This window comes from Oncorhynchus mykiss, chromosome 10 (assembly GCF_013265735.2).
Source record: "Oncorhynchus mykiss isolate Arlee chromosome 10, USDA_OmykA_1.1, whole genome shotgun sequence".
Classification (NCBI taxonomy): domain Eukaryota; kingdom Metazoa; phylum Chordata; class Actinopteri; order Salmoniformes; family Salmonidae; genus Oncorhynchus; species Oncorhynchus mykiss.
In genome coordinates this window covers 25,774,078-25,794,003 of record NC_048574.1, presented here as the reverse complement: position 1 = coordinate 25,794,003, position 19,926 = coordinate 25,774,078, and the positions used below count along the sequence as shown (strand labels likewise).

The following is a 19,926-nucleotide window of genomic DNA, read 5'->3' as shown; positions in this document are numbered from 1 at the left end:
ATGGCGTAATGGGATTAATTGAACAAATGAGCCGAAAAAAGTCTAAAACTTGGGGAACACAACTTAACTTTGATTAAGTCAATTGGTGTGGATCAAGGGAGTGGGGAATTATTTATCATGTGAACAGGAAGTAGAGTGAAACACAGTTATTGCTGATAGAGCTGTCTCTTCTATTATCTGCACCTCTGATTGTTGACACTCCACAGCTCAGGGGCTGGGTGGGTGAGCACTAGGAATACAAAATGGCTACCATGCATGCAGAACCCCATTGTGGGTCAATTCATTAGGGCACAATGTGGAAAACGGTTCACAACGGAAATATAAAACAAGCATTTTTTTGTTGGATGGTACCGCCTCGTTTCGCCTGTTTCTTCCAATTAATGTATAATGCGTTACTTTTAAAGTAACCTTGCCAACCACAAACATGCAGGCAAGTGCATTTTCTTGACACAGTCTTTCCGCTAGCCATAAAGAGGAGTAATTTCACCCAAAGTAAAAAGGAAGGGGAAAACCAGTGGTACATTTGTCTTGCTTTGCTGTTTGTTAGTGCTGACAGGGTGGTTCTCTCTAACCTTAGCCCCTGGTAAAGACAACCTGAGCCCAAATTAAGAACTTAGTTGGTAGAAAATCTGTTTGGTGCACATAGTGAAAACATGAGAATTTGGGGAATGGTCCCACCTGATCAGAGTAAGTTGTTTGCAATTTTAATCTATACTGAACAAAAATATAAAACGCAACATAAAACATTTCTACGACTTTGCTGAGTTACAGTTCATATAAGGAAATCAGTCAATTTAAATCAATTCATTAGGCCCTAATCTATGGATTTCACATGACTGGGCAGCCATGGGGTAGGCCTGGGAGGGCATATGCCCAGCCAATAAGAATTAGTTTTCCCCCACAAAAGGGCTTTAGAGATAGAAATACTCCTCTATCCCCCCCACACCCCGACGATCCCGCTGGTGAAGAAGCCGGATGTGGATGCCCTATGCTGGTGTGGTTACACGTGGTCTGCGGTTGTGAGGACGGTTGGACACGGCTTATGATAGAGATATTAACATACAATTCTCTGGAAACAGCTCTGGTGGACATTCTTGCAATCAGCATGCCATTTGCAAGCTCCCTCTGAACTTAAGAAATCTATGGCCTTAATGTCCCCAGCACAGGGTGCACCTGTGTAATTAGCATAGTGTTTAATCAGCTTCTTGATATACCACACCTGTCAAGTGGATAGATCATCTTAGCAAAGGATAAAATGCTAGCTAACAAACTTTGAGAGAAATAAGCTTTTATTTCAGCTCATGAAACACGGGACCAGCACTTTACATGTTGTGTTTGTTCAGTATAAAATAGCTAAAAGAGCAGCAACAATAGACTTCAAAGATCAAACATCTGACTCATTCTTCTGGCAAGTTTTTAATTTACCCCTTAACTGACCCCTGTATCATGCTCTTATCGTAAGTGTTTTTCCTGTAGACTCAATTGAATTCCAAAGGCCAGCAGGTCTCATATAGTAGTGTGTTTAATACACTCCTGGGCGCCATCACACACCAGCCAAGCTGTGTCTTCTGAGAACAAGAACCTGACCAGGGGAAAATAACATGCCCTATATAGCTACATGTCTATGATGGAACAATTGGTAGTGTATCTTAAATAAATAAATCTTTACAGAAGTTCCAAAGGTAAGGAAAGCTCAGAATGTCCTGTACAAGCTGGCTGGTTGTAAATGTTGGTGTATGCATGACTGCAGTCATATGCATTTCTGCATGGATTGTTTAGTTCAATTCAGGGGTTGGAACCAAAATGATTTACCAATCATTTCGTTCAGAACTACAATTATTTTCATTCCATTCCACTGTTCTGACCTGTATAATAAAGTTCTGAACCGGTTAAAATCAGAAAAAGTACTGGTTTATATTGTTCCTTTCTATTCCTTTTTTAACTTGTTAAGTCAACAGTTTTTACAATTAGCTCATTTAGCTTAAAATGATTCCACCAGTCAATGCAGATTGAGCAGCTTTCCATGGACCAGGCAAGCTATTTGTTTACATGCTTGATGGACAAGTGTCGGGTGTGAGATGCGATTGAAATTTTGCGGGGTGAGTGCGAGATGGGGGTGGACATGGAGGCTTGGCTTAAAACTCTGAACATCATGATATGACATGCATTTTAAGTGTTTAGGATATTAGTAGGTGTATAATTACTTTACTGAATTGCATAATTATATGCTAGCTAGATGATTACACTGAACAAAAATATAAACGCAACATGAAACAATTTCAAAGATCTTACTGAGTTACAGTTCATATAAGGAAATCAGTCAATTGAAATAAATTCATCAGGCCCTAATCTATGGATTTTACATGACTGGGAAAACAGATATACAGTGCCTTGCGAAAGTATTCGGCCCCCTTGAACTTTACGACCTTTTGCCACATTTCAGGCTTCAAACATAAAGATATAAAACTGTATTTTTTTGTGAAGAATCAACAACAAGTGGGACACAATCATGAAGTGGAACGACATTTATTGGATATTTCAAACTTTTTTAACAAATCAAAAACTGAAAAATTGGGCGTGCAAAATTATTCAGCCCCCTTAAGTTAATACTTTGTAGCGCCACCTTTTGCTGCGATTACAGCTGTAAGTCGCTTGGGGTATGTCTCTATCAGTTTTGCACATCGAGAGACTGAAATGTTTTCCCATTCCTCCTTGCAAAACAGCTCGAGCTCAGTGAGGTTGGATGGAGAGCATTTGTGAACAGCAGTTTTCAGTTCTTTCCACAGATTCTCGATTGGATTCAGGTCTGGACTTGGACTTGGCCATTCTAACACTTGGATATGTTTATTTTTGAACCATTCCATTGTAGATGTTGCTTTATGTTTTGGATCATTGTCTTGTTGGAAGACAAATCTCTGTCCCAGTCTCAGGTCTTTTGCAGACTCCATCAGGTTTTCTTCCAGAATGGTCCTGTATTTGGCTCCATCCATCTTCCCATCAATTTTAACCATCTTCCCTGTCCCTGCTGAAGAAAAGCAGGCCCAAACCATGATGCTGCCACCACCATGTTTGACAGTGGGGATGGTGTGTTCAGCTGTGTTGCTTTTACGCCAAACATAACGTTTTGCATTGTTGCCAAAAAGTTCAATTTTGGTTTCATCTGACCAGAGCACCTTCTTCCACATGTTTGGTGTGTCTCCCAGGTGGCTTGTGGCAAACTTTAAATGACACTTTTTATGGATATCTTTAAGAAATGGCTTTCTTCTTGCCACTCTTCCATAAAGGCCAGATTTGTGCAATATACGACTGATTGTTGTCCTATGGACAGAGTCTCCCGCCTCAGCTGTAGATCTCTGCAGTTCATCCAGAGTGATCATGGGCCTCTTGGCTGCATCTCTGATCAGTCTTCTCCTTGTATGAGCTGAAAGTTTAGAGGGACGGCCAGGTCTTGGTAGATTTGCAGTGGTCTGATACTCCTTCCATTTCAATATTATCGCTTGCACAGTGCTCCTTGGGATGTTTAAAGCTTGGGAAATCTTTTTGTATCCAAATCCGGCTTTAAACTTCTTCACAACAGTATCTCGGACCTGCCTGGTGTGTTCCTTGTTCTTTATGATGCTCTCTGCGCTTTTAACGGACCTCTGAGACTATCACAGTGCAGGTGCATTTATACGGAGACTTGATTACACACAGGTGGATTGTATTTATCATCATTAGTCATTTAGGTCAACATTGGATCATTCAGAGATCCTCACTGAACTTCTGGAGCGAGTTTGCTGCACTGAAAGTAAAGGGGCTGAATCATTTTGCACGCCCAATTTTTCAGTTTTTGATTTGTTAAAAAAGTTTGAAATATCCAATAAATGTCGTTCCACTTCATGATTGTGTCCCACTTGTTGTTGATTCTTCACAAAAAATTACAGTTTTATATCTTTATGTTTGAAGCCTGAAATGTGGCAAAAGGTCGCAAAGTTCAAGGGGGCCGAATACTTTCGCAAGGCACTGTACATCTGTTAGTCATAGATACCTTAAAAAAAACAAATAGGGGCATGGATCAGAAAACCAGTCACTATTTGGTGTGACCACCATTTGCCTCATGCAGCGAGACATCTCCTTTGCATTGAGTTGATCAGGGTGTTGATTGTGGCCTGTGGAATGTTGTCCAGCTCTTCTTCAATGACTGTGCTTAGTTCCTGGATAATGTCGGGAACCGGAACACACCATTGTACACGTCGATCCAGAGCATCCCAAATATGATCAATGGGTGATATGTCTAATGAGTATGCAGGCCATGGAAGACCTGTAACATTTTCAGCTTCCAGGAATTGTGTACAGATCCTTGCGACATGGGGCTAGGTTATCATGCTGGAACATGAGGTGATGGCGGCGAATGAATGGCACAATAATGGGCCTTAGGATCTCATCACGGTATCTCTGTGCATTCAAATTGCCATCCATAAAATGTAATTGTGTTCATTGTTCATGTGAACATGTGCTAGAAAGCTAAACAGCTACCCAGCTAGCTAGTTCACTGCCTAGGCTAGCTAGCTGACTGCCTTGGCTAGCTTGCTGACTGCCTTGGCTAGCTAGTTGACTGCCTTGGCTAGCTAGCTGACTGCCTTGGCTAGCTAGCTGACTGCCTTGGCTAGCTAGCTGACTGCCTTGGCTAGCTAGCTGACTGCCTTGGCTAGCTAGCTGACTGCCTTGGCTAGATAGTTGACTGCCTTGGCTAGATAGTTGACTGCCTTGGCTAGATAGTTGACTGCCTTGGCTAGCTAGTTGACTGCCTTGGCTAGATAGTTGACTGCCTTGGCTAGCTAGTTGACTGCCTTGGCTAGCTAGTTGACTGCCTTGGCTAGCTAGTTGACTGCCTTGGCTAGCCAGTTGACTGCCTTGGCTAGCCAAAAATGACTTGTTTTGAAATTTGGATAATCATATCCTTTGAGGCTTAAAAAAAACCCACTATGATTTTGAACATTGAGAAATGTTCATGCAGGCGTTGTCGTCACCTTTGTTTGCTACATACACTTCTGAGTGATGGGAAGCACGAGCACACCACCACCAATCAGCCTACACCATTGTGCACTCACCCGTCATTATTACTATGACAACTAGCAGAACCATGTCAACAAATGACTGCTGTCTGAACACACACAAATATGATTTGGTCACTTGTAACTTGCTGTTTGGACTGTCAGTACTCCAAAACAGATTTGTCTCGCAGTGTGAACAAGGCTTAAGTCTGTTGAATCATTTAAGGCTTTTCTCCAGTGGATGCACACAGAACTGTATATGGTGGTATATAATGTATAGACTGAGATGGGGTTAACAACTGATAAGAGGGAATGTTTCATATGTTATGGCCCTCACGTCAGTAATGGCTTAAGTTGTGTTGCAAACGTAATTTATTCAGAATCGGTGGGACGATTCCCCAACATCTAATGTTCTTACTATCTGCACCAAACAGATTTTCTACAAACTACGTTTTTAATTTGGGCTCAGGTTGTGTTCACCATGGGCTAAGGTTAGAGAGAACCACCCTGTCAGCACTAACAAACAGCAAAGCAAGACAAATGCACCACTGGTTTTCCCCTTCCTTTTTACTTTGGGTGAAATTACTCCTCTGTCTTGTTAGCAGAAAGACTGTCAAGAGAATTCACTTGTCTATATGTTTGTTGTTGGCAAGGTTACTGTTAAAAGTAACTCGCCTCACCTTATATCCTCACAGCTTATCAGCTTATACTCCAGAGTTTTATGTTTTCTGTATTTATATTGTATATTCCGTATGTTGATTATGTTTCTGTATTCTATTTGTACATTGTCTATTGATGGCAGCAACTATTCACCAAGTCAAATTCCGGGTATGTGTATTAGTTGGTTTATTCGGATCCCCAGTAGCTTTTGCCAAAGCAGCAGCTATTCTTCGTGGGGTCCACACAAAAAAAAGACAAGTAACAAAACACAGATACACAGACACACAAATCTAAAATACTACGGTGGCCTCCTGAATTATTGATCCTGTTCATTGCTGTTTATCAGCTATATCTTACACTCAAAATATCATATGAATCTAACCTTTGAGTTAAAACATTTAAGAAAGAAATGGTCATCAAGAAATAATTATACTTAACAAAAATATAAACGCTACATGTAAAGTGTTGGGTTGCAATAATAGATCCCAGAAATGTTCCACAAGCGCAAAAAGCTTATTTCTCTCCAATTTTGAGCACAAATTTGTTCACATCCCTGTTAATGAGCATTTCTCATTTGCCACGATCCATCCACCTGACAAGTGTGGCATATCAAGAAGCTGATTAAACAGCATGATAATTACACAGGTCCACCTTGTGCTGGGGTCAATAAAATGGCACTAAAATGAGCAGTTGTTACAATACAATGCCACATACGCCCACATTTTTGAAAAAGAGTGCAATCAGCCCCCTTTTTTTAAATGAGCGATCTACATGACATTTAGTGTGAAGTCACCCAGGTACATTTGGGAAATCGTGAAGGAGACATTTGCATTCATACTACATTTTTTCTGCAAGAATATCTTCAAATCTGTATACTTGGACTTTGATTGAGCTTTTCCAGTATTAGTAGCCATAAGTTCAACATTTGCAAAACAACCAGTTTTCATAACTCTGAATATTATTATAATTCTTGTCCAAAAGGAAAAGCCATGCTGTCGTACAAGGTTAGTAGCTACATTTTCCGACAGATAAAAGTTTTCCGGATACTCCCGTAAAGCCCAGCTCATTGGCTATCTAGCTAGCTTCGTTTGACCCCAATTGGTGCTTATTTGACAAAGTCGTTCAAGTGAAAACCGTCCGTGTCATCGGGGTGCCATGAAGGTGTCGCTCTCTGAACAAATATGGTGTCCTATAGGATATACTACACCCCTAATGATATAGTGAAGTCTCGTTACATTCTAGGATCTCTGAGGAATACATACTAACGTGATTTGACTGGTTGAAACAACGTTTAGGGTGAGATTTTCACAGATTACATTCTTTGCTAATTGAACGAGTGGAAATACAAAACCGATCGTGCATGCTATATGGACGTTTTTAGGACATGAAAAAGTATTTGATCTAACAAAACAACACTTCATGTTATCTCTGGGACCCTTTGGATGATAAATCAGAGCAATATTTCAGAATGTAAGTACACATTTTACCTTCAGAGGTAAATTTATCAAGCCTAATGCGGTGAAAAAAGTGTTTTGTTAGGAGCTCACCTCAAACAGGTCGCAATTGTAAATGAGAACTTGTTCTCAACTTGCCTACCTGATTAAATAAAGGTGAAAAAATGAAAAAAATGAAAAAACAATTGCATGGCCTTTTTTGCAGTAATAGCTACTGTAAATTGTACAGTGCAGTTATATTAACAAGAATTTAAGCTTTCAGCCGATATAAGACAATGTACCGACATTTGTTGTTTCTCTAAAATCTGCGATGGTGACACAAGCAAGACACATTAACTGTCCCGTTGACGGGATGCCGATTCCTAAGAAGTTTTTAAGTCGTCAGCCATGACTTCCTGTTTCACTAGGGTATAAATATGAGGTGACACTCCCTTTGTCCTTTACCATGTTGATGGATGACTGAGCACACACAAATGAAATAAGACAAAAGGTTGTTAGCCTTCCCAATCAGGTAATGGCTTTAAAAAGATAGCTACACGCCTGAAAATACCCATCTCCACTATTAGTGCAATAAGACATGTAAAACAACTGAAGTAGTGATGAACCTGCCTGGAAGAGGACACAAGTGTATTTCGCCCCCACGCACAGTGAGAGGGATGGTTCAAGTGGAAAAATACATCGCCAAGAATCACAGTTGGAGAATTGCAATAGTTGGTTACATTTCGTCTCCAAAACTACAATAACACCACCTCCATGCCAAAAAGTTATTTGGAAGGGTTGCCTGAAGAAAGCCTCTGCTGTCACCAAACCACAAACGTAAGCGGCTGGAGTTTGTTAAATGTCTTTGAACTTTGATTGGAACTAGGTTGGACAGTCTGATGAGACAAAATAGAGCTTTTTTAGCAAAAAACACCAGAGGTGAGTTTGGCATAAAAAGAGCCATGGTCATGCAGAAAATAACCTAATCCCCACTGTGAAGTATGGTGGTGGATCTGTAATGTTGTGGGGCTGTTTTACTAACAAAGGCCATGGAAACCATGTTAGGATACACGGCATCAGACTCCATCTAGTGCCAGGAGATTTTAGGTCAAAACCCATGACAGTATTAAAAAAAACAAAAAAACTGGACGATATGATGGTATTTTGTTTTTTAATAATACAAGTTCTAAATGTGCTTTATGAGTAATGAGTGACCCTAGGGTGGCAACACATACATTCTCAGTGATTTTAATGGGTCCTTCGCCACAGTGTTCAATTCAACCAAAAATGGATCAATTTTATAAATTTCTGCATTACCTGCACTCATTTGGGCATTTCCACACTGCCACGTAGGGCTGCACGATATGAGGAAACAATCTAGGCCTTATTTTTAACCAAATGTTGCAATTGCGATTTGACATGTGATTTAGAGCAAAACACTTGGGTGAACTGTTGGAATTAGGGATGCACGATATATCGGTGAACATACTGGAATCGGCCGATATTAGCTAAAAATGCCAACATGGGTAACGGCCCGATGTCTAGTTTAATACCGATGTCAAAGCTGACGTGCATACCTATATAAAGGTAGGTACATGACGCAATGATGCCACGTAAAGTGTTGTGCAACACAGCATTCCTAACCTAGCCCACAATGTCTGCTGTGTGGATCGAGCAGTCAACAAGTCGAGCAGTCATTTGAAAGAGTAAGAACATTTCAGCGAGACAACTCAAAAGGTGAAATCCATTAAAGCCAAGAGAATGGAATTCATTGCCCTTGACAATCAACTGTTTAGGAATCCTCGTGAGTAGGTATTAGCTAGGTAGCCACTTGTGGTTCACCTATTGAAATTGAACTTCAGTTCATGAAAATAAATAGCGAGCCAGCTACTTAACCCTATTGCCCAAAGCTAACGTTATAAGCAGCCAGCTAGCTTCATCTGGCTAGTGAGGCTCAAGCGGACCGGGTTATGTTGTGAAGCTAGCCACAATAAGGATTAGGCACAATAGTGGAATTTGCGTTTTGCCTTCAAAATAAAAGTACCTCTGAAAGTGATGCAGAAGGTTACAATTGGTGGAATCATGCCATATTTCGACTAGATAATGTGAAGCAATGAATTGGGGGTATCAATGACACCCACAGAACACAACTGTGAAGAGTTTACGCAAATATTAGCGTTGTAGAGCTTATCGCGGGACTGTGACAGTGTGTGAAATCACCTCCCCAGTCAGCCTGTTGTGTGTATTGACATTCATATTTCACTGTACAGCTTTACCTAAAGATTGGGGATCAATGAAATGGGGTATCAGTCGACTCAATACCTAAGATATTTTTTCCCCAAAGTCATCCTCAGAGTTATCAGACTCCAAAACATCCACGCAGTATTGTTTTTCCTCGGGAATAGAGTTCAATACACATAGGTTGACAATAAATGTGGCTCAATTCACAGTCCCACAAAATAAGAGCTACAATGCTAATGTTATCTGGGTGTCACTGAGTAGACTGATACCCCATGTCATTGATCCACAAGTCCTAGGTAAGGCTGTACAGTGAAATAGAATTCTAAAGTATAATACATCCAGTGTGATTTCAACAGATTTTTGTCAAATTAACAAATTATTGTCTTTTGTTGATTTTATATAACATTCCAACCTTGTTTAGCATGATCTATTCAATTATGGAATAATTATACTATTTGTATTCATTTGCTTCACTGTCAATGACATACTTTTATTCTGAAGGCAAGTGAATGATTGTGGCTAATCCATATTGTGGCTAGCTTCTCATAGATGGGTCCGACCACCATTAATCAAATAAGAACTGTTTTATAAATTAGGGTTATTTTAGATGATGACACCAAGCTATATAGTTAGCTAGCTAACTATAGCTACTGAAACATATGTCATTTTGCTATGTTTTTAGGGAAGAACATTGTTTGCATCCATGACCTATCTAGCTTTTTTTTATGACCAGCGCTGTAGGTGCTCGAGACAACTTTCCCAGCATCATAGCATACGTATTAGAGGTCGACCGATTAATCGGAATGGCCGATTAATTAGGGCTGATTTCAAGTTGTCATAACAATCGGAAATCGGTATTTTTGGGCGCCGATTTTGCCGATTCTTTAAAAAAAGTTTTTTAAAAAGTATTTAAAAAAAAAAAAAAGTATTTTATTTTGTATACCTTTATTTAACTAGGCAAGTCAGTTAAGAACACATTCTTATTTTCAATGACAGCCTAGGAACGGTGGGTTAACTGCCTTGTTCAGTGGCAGAATGACACATTTTCACCATGTCAGCTTGTAACCTTATAGTTTTTATTTTATTTATTTTTTTATTTCACCTTTATTTAACCAGGTAGGCAAGTTGAGAACAAGTTCTCATTTACAATTGCGACCTGGCCAAGATAAAGCAAAGCAGTTCGACAGATACAACGACACAGAGTTACACATGGAGTAAAACAAACATACAGTCAATAATACAGTATAAACAAGTCTATATACAATGTGAGCAAATGGGGTGAGAAGGGAGGTAAAGGCAAAAAAGGCCATGGTGGCAAGGTAAATACAATATAGCAAGTTTAACACTGGAATGGTAGTTTTGCAATGGAAGAATGTGCAAAGTAGAAATAAAAATAATGGGGTGCAAAGGAGCAAAATAAATAAATAAATAAAATACAGTTGGGAAAGAGGTAGTTGTTTGGGCTAAATTATAGGTGGGCTATGTACAGGTGCAGTAATCTGTGAGCTGCTCTGACAGTTGGTGCTTAAAGCTAGTGAGGGAGATAAGTGTTTCCAGTTTCAGAGATTTTTGTAGTTCGTGCCAGTCATTGGCAGCAGAGAACTGGAAAGAGAGGCGGCCAAAGAAAGAATTGGTTTTGGGGGTGACTAGAGAGATATACCTGCTGGAGCGTGTGCTACAGGTGGGAGATGCAATGGTGACCAGCGAGCTGAGATAAGGGGGGACTTTACCTAGCAGGGTCTTGTAGATGACATGGAGCCAGTGGGTTTGGCGACGAGTATGAAGCGAGGGCCAGCCAACGAGAGCGTACAGGTCGCAATGGTGGGTAGTATATGGGGCTTTGGTGACAAAACGGATTGCACTGTGATAGACTGCATCCAATTTGTTGAGTAGCATTTGTTTTGCAGCATGAGTGAAGGATGCTTTGTTGCGAAATAGGAAGCCAATTCTAGATTTAACTTTGGATTGGAGATGTTTGATATGGGTCTGGAAGGAGAGTTTACAGTCTAACGAGACACCTAAGTATTTGTAGTTGTCCACGTATTCTAAGTCAGAGCCGTCCAGAGTAGTGATGTTGGACAGGCGGGTAGGTGCAGGTAGCGATCGGTTGAAGAGCATGCATTTAGTTTTACTTGTATTTAAGAGCAATTGGAGGCCAAGGAAGGAGAGTTGTATGGCATTGAAGCTTGCCTGGAGGGTTGTTAACACAGTGTCCAAAGAAGGGCCGGAAGTATACAGAATGGTGTCGTCTGCGTAGAGGTGGATCAGAGACTCACCAGCAGCAAGAGCGACCTCATTGATGTATACAGAGAAGAGAGTCGGTCCAAGAATTGAACCCTGTGGCACCCCCATAGAGACTGCCAGAGGTCCGGACAACAGACCCTCCGATTTGACACACTGAACTCTATCAGAGAAGTAGTTGGTGAACCAGGCGAGGCAATCATTTGAGAAACCAAGGCTGTTGAGTCTGCCGATGAGGATGTGGTGATTGACAGAGTCGAAAGCCTTGGCCAGATCAATGAATACGGCTGCACAGTAATGTTTCTTATCGATGGCGGTTAAGATATCGTTTAGGACCTTGAGCGTGGCTGAGGTGCACCCATGACCAGCTCTGAAACCAGATTGCATAGCAGAGAAGGTATGGTGAGATTCGAAATGGTCGGTAATCTGTTTGTTGACTTGGCTTTCGAAGACCTTAGAAAGGCATGGTAGGATAGATATAGGTCTGTAGCAGTCTGGGTCAAGAGTGTCCCCCCCTTTGAAGAGGGGGATGACCGCAGCTGCTTTCCAATCTTTGGGAATCTCAGACGACACGAAAGAGAGGTTGAACAGGCTAGTAATAGGGGTGGCAACAATTTCGGCAGATAATTTTAGAAAGAAAGGGTCCAGATTGTCTAGCCCGGCTGATTTGTAGGGGTCCAGATTTTGCAGCTCTTTCAGAACATCAGCTGAGCAGATTTGGGAGAAGGAGAAATGGGGAAGGCTTGGGCGAGTTGCTGTTGGTGGTGCAGTGCTGTTGACAGGGGTAGGAGTAGCCAGGTGGAAAGCATGGCCAGCAGTAGAAAAATGCTTATTGAAATTTTCAATTATGGTGGATTTATCAGTGGTGACAGTGTTTCCTATCTTCAGTGCAGTGGGCAGCTGGGAGGAGGTGTTCTTATTCTCGATGGACTTTACAGTGTCCCAGAACTTTTTTGAGTGTTGCAAGAAGCAAATTTCTGCTTGAAAAAGCTAGCCTTGGCTTTTCTAACTGCCTGTGTATAATGGTTTCTAGCTTCCCTGAACAGCTGCATATCACGGGGGCTGTTCAATGCTAATGCAGAACGCCATAGGATGTTTTTGTGTTGGCTAAGGGCAGTCAGGTCTGGGGAGAACCAAGGGCTATATCTGTTCCTGGTTCTAAATTTCTTGAATGGGGCATGTTTATTTAAGATGGTTAGGAAGGCATTTAAAAAAAATATCCAGGCATCCTCTACTGACGGGATGAGGTCAATATCCTTCCAGGATACCCCGGCCAGGTCGATTAGAAAGGCCTGCTCGCTGAAGTGTTTCAGGGAGCGTTTTGCAGTGATGAGAGGAGGTCGTCTGACCGCTGACCCATTACGGATGCAGGCAATGAGGCAGTGATCGCTGAGATCTTGGTTGAAGACAGCAGATGTATATTTAGAGGGGAAGTTGGTTAGGATGATATCTATGAGGGTGCCCGTGTTTAAGGCTTTGGGGAGGTACCTGGTAGGTTCATTGATAATTTGTGTGAGATTGAGGGCATCAAGTTTAGATTGTAGGATGGCTGGGGTGTTAAGCATGTTCCAGTTTAGGTCGCCTAGCAGCACGAGCTCTGAAGATAGATGGGGGGCAATCAGTTCACATATGGTGTCCAGAGCACAGCTGGGGGCAGAGGGTGGTCTATAGCAGGCGGAAACGGTGAGAGACTTGTTTTTAGAGAGGTGGATTTTTAAAAGTAGAAGTTCTATCTTGTCTGAAAATGTTGTAGTTTGGAATTAAAATGTCTGAATTTTTGGTGGTCTTCCTAAGTCAGGATTCAGACAGCTAGAACATCCGGGTTGGCAGAGTGTGCTAAAGCAGTGAATAGAACAAACTTAGGGAGGAGGCTTCTAATGTTAACATGCATGAAACCAAGGCTATTACGGTTACAGAAGTCGTCAAAAGAGAGCGCCTGGGGAATAGGAGTGGAGCTAGGCACTGCAGGGCCTGGATTCACCTCTACATCGCCAAAGGAACATAGGAGGAGTAGAATAAGGGTGTGGCTAAAAGCAATAAGAATTGGTCGTCTAGAACGTCTGGAACAGAGAGTAAAAGGAGGTTTCTGGGGGCGATAAAATAGCATCAAGGTATAATGTACAGACAAAGGTAAGGTAGGATGTGAATACAGTGGAGGTAAACCTAGGCATTGAGTGATGAAGAGAGAGATATTGTCTCTAGAAACATCATTGAAACCAGGAGATGTCATTGCATGTGTGGGTGGTGGAACCAATAGGTTGGACAAGGCATAGTGAGCAGGACTAGAGGCTCTACAGTGAAATAAGCCAATAAACACTAACCAGAACAGCAATGGACAAGACATATTGACATTAAGGAGAGGCATGCTTAGTCGAGTGATCAAAAGGGTCCAGTGAGTGGAGAGGTTGGTTGAGGGTCACGGCGATTTAGACAGCTAGCCAGGCCATCGGTGGCAAGCTAGCATAGGATGGAGGTATGTTGTTAGCCACCTCTTGCGTTCGGTCAGTAGATTAGTGGGGTTCCGTGTGGTAGAGGGGATTAATCCAAATCACACAACAACAACAAAAATAAGAACAATAGATATAGTTATAGAGGCCCGAGAAGAAAACATAATAATAATAAAAATAAATAAATTGTCCGATTGTCTGTTCAGATAGCAGCCGGTAAGACAGCTAACGGTTAGCGGGCCGCAGATGGGCGTTCAGGTAACGTCGCGACGGACTAGTTAACTAGTCCAACGCTCTTAGTATATATTTTTAAACCTGCATATAGCTAAAATAGATCCAGGTTAGCAGGCAATATTAACCAGGTGAAATTGTCACTTCTCTTGCGTTCATTGCACGCAGAGTCAGTGTATATGCAACAGTTTGGTCAGCCTGGCTCATTGCGAACTAATTTGCCAGAATTTTACGTAATTATGACATAACATTAAAGGTTGTGCAATGTAACAAGAATATTTAGACTTAGGGATGCCACCCATTAGATAAAATACTGAACGGTTCCGTATTTCACTGAAATAATAAACGTTTTGTTTTTGAAATGATAGTTTCCGGATTCGATCATATTAATGACCAAAGGCTCGTATTTCTGTGTGTTATGTTATAATTAAGTCTATGATTTGATAGAGCAGTCTGACTGAGCGGTGGTAGGCAGCAGCAGGCACGTAAGCATTCATAAGCATTCATTCAAACAGCACTTTCGTGCGTTTTGCCAGCAGCTCTTCTAAAGCACAGCGCTGTTAATGACTTCAAGCCTATCAGCCTAATGGCTGGTGTAACCGATGTGAAATGGCTAGCTAGTTAGCGGGGTGCTCGCTAATAGCGTTTCACACGTCACTCGCTCTGAGACTTGGAGCAGTTATTCCCCTTGCTCTGCATGGGTAACGCTGCTTCGAGGGTAGCTGTTGTCGATGTGTCGATTGTTGATGTTAGTTCTGAATGTGCAGTTAAGAGCTAGATGTGCTGCTCTGTTTTGAGCTAGCTGCAGCTTTGATAGGTCTTTCTTTTCTGCACTTTACCATATTTCCAGACTGTAATCAAGACCGGACAAGACCAGAGTCTGAAACTAGTACAGTTGATTTTTATACTTGGCGAATAAAGTGATTCTGATTTTGGTGGTGGTGATACATAGTTAACAGTGTCAGAAACGAGGGTAATATGGTCTGCTAAAGGCTGAGCATCAATCAATTGCACCCCTATGGTTAGCGAGTAGCATGCTAATGATCGTCTATATCCAGGTACAGCCAATTGGCCTTAGAGCTGTCCTGGGGACATTCATCCATCCAAATACTTGACGGTGCTGCTACTCATGTCATCGGCTGTTGCCCTGGAGATCACGATCAAATGACTCAGTGATTACGTCAGCCAGGGAGACTGCCAATTACACTGTCATTCATCATCACCACAGGATATGATCAGTGGAGTGAGTCAGAATAGGCCAATACAGGCATGGATGGACTGAGCAGGGATATGGAATGGATACAGTACATCCTTGGTGCGCTGTAACAATGGTCAGGCCATAAACTAGCAGCACAGGGGGGTACTCTGCACAGGGGGGAAATCTGCCAGGGGAAGGCACTAGGAGGTGGTGTTAATATACACTGGAGGAAAGAGGCAGAGGGAGGGGGAGAGAGAGGAGGGGGGTGTCAATGTGAGGGTGATAAATAAGTGGTGATGTTCTGAGAACCCCCTCCTTGGTTACAAACCAGCATCCCGGTGAGAGAGGCAGGCAGGCTAGTGGTAGATCTCCGTGGTAACGGGCAAGCGTAGTCATGCAGTGAACGCCAGGGGAGCATAAATCTGTTCTCGCCCCCAGCCCTATGGACTAGTGGGCTTACGGAGGAGGAGGAGGAGATGGAATGAACATCACCTGCTCCTCCACACACAGGGGAGAGAGACAGAGAGAGAAGGAAGTGTATGTGAGGAAGCGAACGGAAAAGGGCCGGAGAAAGGTAAGTAGAATCAAGTCAGAGAGCGAGAGCACAAAGACAATACACCGGAATAGACACCTAAGACACTGAGAAAAGAGAGGAAGACGTGGAGCAGAAAACCAGAAGCCTCGTACTGCCTGCCGCTCTGCCTTTAAATCCTTGGTGCATTGCCCTGTAGCGAGAGGCTGCGTTGCCCTTCACCCTCGGCTGCCACTTTTAATCTGTCTCTAATTACACACTTTATAGCCTAGCTGCCGCACGCCCAGCGATCAATGCCTCGGCCAGCGGGCTACAAGGGAGTCCTCCCTCCTGGAAAGGGTATAGTTCTGCTCCAGAGTCAATTACACCCCAAATCCCAATAACCCTAGGCAGACGAGCAGAGATACAACATTGCAAATCTAATGAATCTAGGAATGCTCGAAGGAAACAACCCTCGCTACAACAGACTGCTGGTCCAATAATGCTGAGCAGCTCATTGTTTTCCAATATGGATTTCTTGAGAAATGTCAGACCATTGCTGGATCACAAGCCCATGACTTCTCGATTCTGTCTGGTAGTTTTTAAAGGATTGGACATGTAACAGTGATAGCCAAACATCTAGGCTTGGTCGAATTGATGCCTGTTCTTTCAGATCTACTAGTCACAAAATCCTTATTGGTACGGCTGCATTGTCAAGTGATTTTAAATGCTCGGGCTGGAGCTTTTAGTCTATCATACATTCAGTTTCAGGAAAAACTAGCTGGTACAGTAGCCTATAGTTTTTACCTGCTCTGGTCATCATCTTCCTCAGAGCAGAGGAAAGAGCATAGTTTGTCCGGGTCGGGAAGCGTGCTGGGGTCAAACTCCTCTCCATCGGCACCGTCCAGGTACGCTACCACCTCCTCTTCAGATTTCTGCTCCTGGGACAAACAGGACAAAATACAGTTACTTCAAATACTTCAGGTGTTGGATTCAATAAGAAAATCAACCAATTGTGCTAAGACTATATGAAACCCGATGAATGTTGTGCCAGATGTCTTGAAAAAGCTCTTGCTGAGCGAATCATTTACACATCAAAAAGGTACTGATGTAAATGGTGAGTGGGAAAATCACAAGTCACGTGCAATGTCAACAGCTTCACTTGGCATTGGCAATGCAATCAATGAATAGATGAATTAACATGGCAAGGAGGAGAAACAAATTCCCCATACAGGGTAATGTATGGGTACCGATGTCAGTGTACCCAATTACTGGAAGCTATCTTTCACAAGGTGAAAGCTTGCCAAACCACACTAAAATCACACCCCTATATGAACTCAGCAATAATATTAAGTCTGAAGCTGGCAAGTAGCAATACTGCAGGGCGGACAGAAATAATAGCCAGAGGGATATAAAACAGTAGAAGATAAGAAAATACTCCAACTGCCTGGTGCAGGAGTAGGTTAAAAGAAGATGGAGAAAGATAAACGCAGCTCGATATTGAGGTTTACAGAGACCGGCAGAAAGGTAACCCTAGTAATGTGAGCATCGTAAAGACCAAATCGGGGGCACAAAACAACTCTGGTCGTGTGTGTGTCACTAATAACCTGTGGATCTCCCTCACACAATGTAACCTATATGCATAAATGGAGGACAATAAAAGCTACAAATAAAACAAGTGGAAGTTCTAGGGAGTTTTACTGTGTGCTCTTTAATGCAAGCAGGGAATGAGAGAGGAGGTACAGAGAGAGAAATAATTGATCTACTTAAAATGGATGAAACTGCCCAGTGGAACGCACTTGTTAATGAGCTTGGGTTCTCAGACACCCAGAGCCCCCATCTTATGAAAGAATCTGGGACAAACACGGTTGTGGTAGATTTCTCTATGGACAATTATAATGAGAGGGTGCTGTTTGTTCCACATATCTGAGTCCATGTCTCTAATCTCAGTGTTCAACGAGCCTTATTCGCCCCACACGGACAAGTCAGACTTAATGGCTTCCAGAAAACCATGGACTTTCTCAAACCGTCTGATGTGAGAATAAGACCGACCCACAGAATGTTTGAAAATGAAAAAAGTCAAAAGGTATCATGACTGTTACTTCAAATCGGGTAAACGGCGTCACTCCAGAGGCTACCGCAGAAAACAGAGGGTCATGAGCAGAGGGTCATGCTGGAGTGCATTGCTGTAGCTTTCATAGCTTTCCAAACAGAACCTGCATTATGGATTTTCCTACGTTCTGGTGGTTATACACAATGTACAAAACATTAAGGACACCTGTTCTTTATTACTTATTTCATTTAAAAACGTCACATTTCTCTAGTATAGGCTACTTATCGGTAGGAATGATATCAAACTGCCTGTGATAACTGATTGGTGTCGATCATTTTCATTTTAGCTTCCTTGCTCTACGATCTACTCCTATATCCTATCGACTCCTATACCCATTTTCTACCCAGAGACGGCAAAATGGGGGAGGTAATGGAAGAGGCGGGTACTTTATTGTAGTAATTCTTGAATCTAGGCAGGAAATCTAATCTTTGCTTTATCTAATATTAGAATAGGTTAGAATTAGCTGCTGTTTCCCGCTGCAAGTCTTGCTGTGCAGGGAGACAGATTCACTGTCTGTATGTGCTGTAAACCAATCCTGTCTGGAAACCTGGCTTCGTGCGATTCATTTGAAATTCTGCTGACAGAGACTTGCGGTAAGAACAGTCCTGTCCATGTGAACAGAATAAAAACAAGAGTTGGCCCTGCCTCATGCTGACGACAGGGAGACTGAAAGAAATCCAACCCCTGACAGAGAGCAGGGAGAACTCAATGAGACTCACACAGTACCACTGTGTCCCAACACTAGTTCTTGAAATCAGGTGAGTACTGTATTTTTTTCCTAACCTGATCATAATATACCGATTAACAGCAAACATGCATCGTTTCATTCACTTTGCTCAATAGATAAGTAATTTAAAAAAATCAAAGCTGACAGTATCATAAACTAAATCTACTGATGAACTGGCAGCATAACGCCACACCACCAAGCAGGCCTGTGCGTGGTTTCATATCATTATCTTCAGTATAGTCTCAGATGTTCAATACAGACACAGTGCAATCTCAGCCCCCGCTAGGGAGACTTCTGGACTCATCATAACAAGAATGCCTTATTTAGCTGAGCGAGGAGCCAGTGTTTCCTTAGAAACTGAAAACCCTTTTAGGCATATTACAGATACTGTGTGGAAAATAACAGACAATATGTTCAATGAAATACTCAGAGCATCTTTAGTTGGAAATGTGTTAACATTTGACAGTATATGGCATGCCATGCATATGGATGGAAACAGGATATATAATATTATAGAGTGCATTTGGAAAGTTTTCAGACCTCTTGATGTTGTCCACATTTTGTTACGCTACAGCCTTATTCTAAAGTTGATTAAATTGTTTTCCCCCCCTCATCAATCTACACACAATACCCCATAATGGCAAAGCAAAAACAGTTTAATAAATTTGCAAAAATGTCTAAACAATGAAATATCACATTTCCATAAGTATTCAGACCATTCACTCAGTACTTTCTTGAAGCACCTTTGGCAGCGATTACAGCCTCGAGTCGTCTTGGGTATGACGCTACAAACTTGGCACACCTGTTTTTGGGGAGTTTCTCACATTCTACAGATCCTTTCAAGCTCTGTCAGGTTGGATGGGGAACGTTGCTGCACAGCTACTTTCAGGTCTCTCCAGAGATGCTCGATCGGGTTCATGACCGGGCTTTGGTTGGTCCACTCAAGGACTTTTAGAGACTTGTCCTGAAGCCACTCCTGCATTAACTTGGCTGTGTGCTTAGGGTCATTGTCCTGTTGGAAGGTGAACCTTCGTTCCAGTCTGAGGTCCTGAATGCTCTGGAGCAGGTTTTCATCAAGGATCTCTCTCTGT

The 19,926-nt window shown here is 42.1% G+C and overlaps 1 pseudogene; it reads right to left on the bottom strand.

Moving 5' to 3' along the window:
• LOC110534872 overlaps positions 1 to 19,926 on the bottom strand; it is a 106,023-nt pseudogene that overhangs the window by 688 nt on the left and 85,409 nt on the right.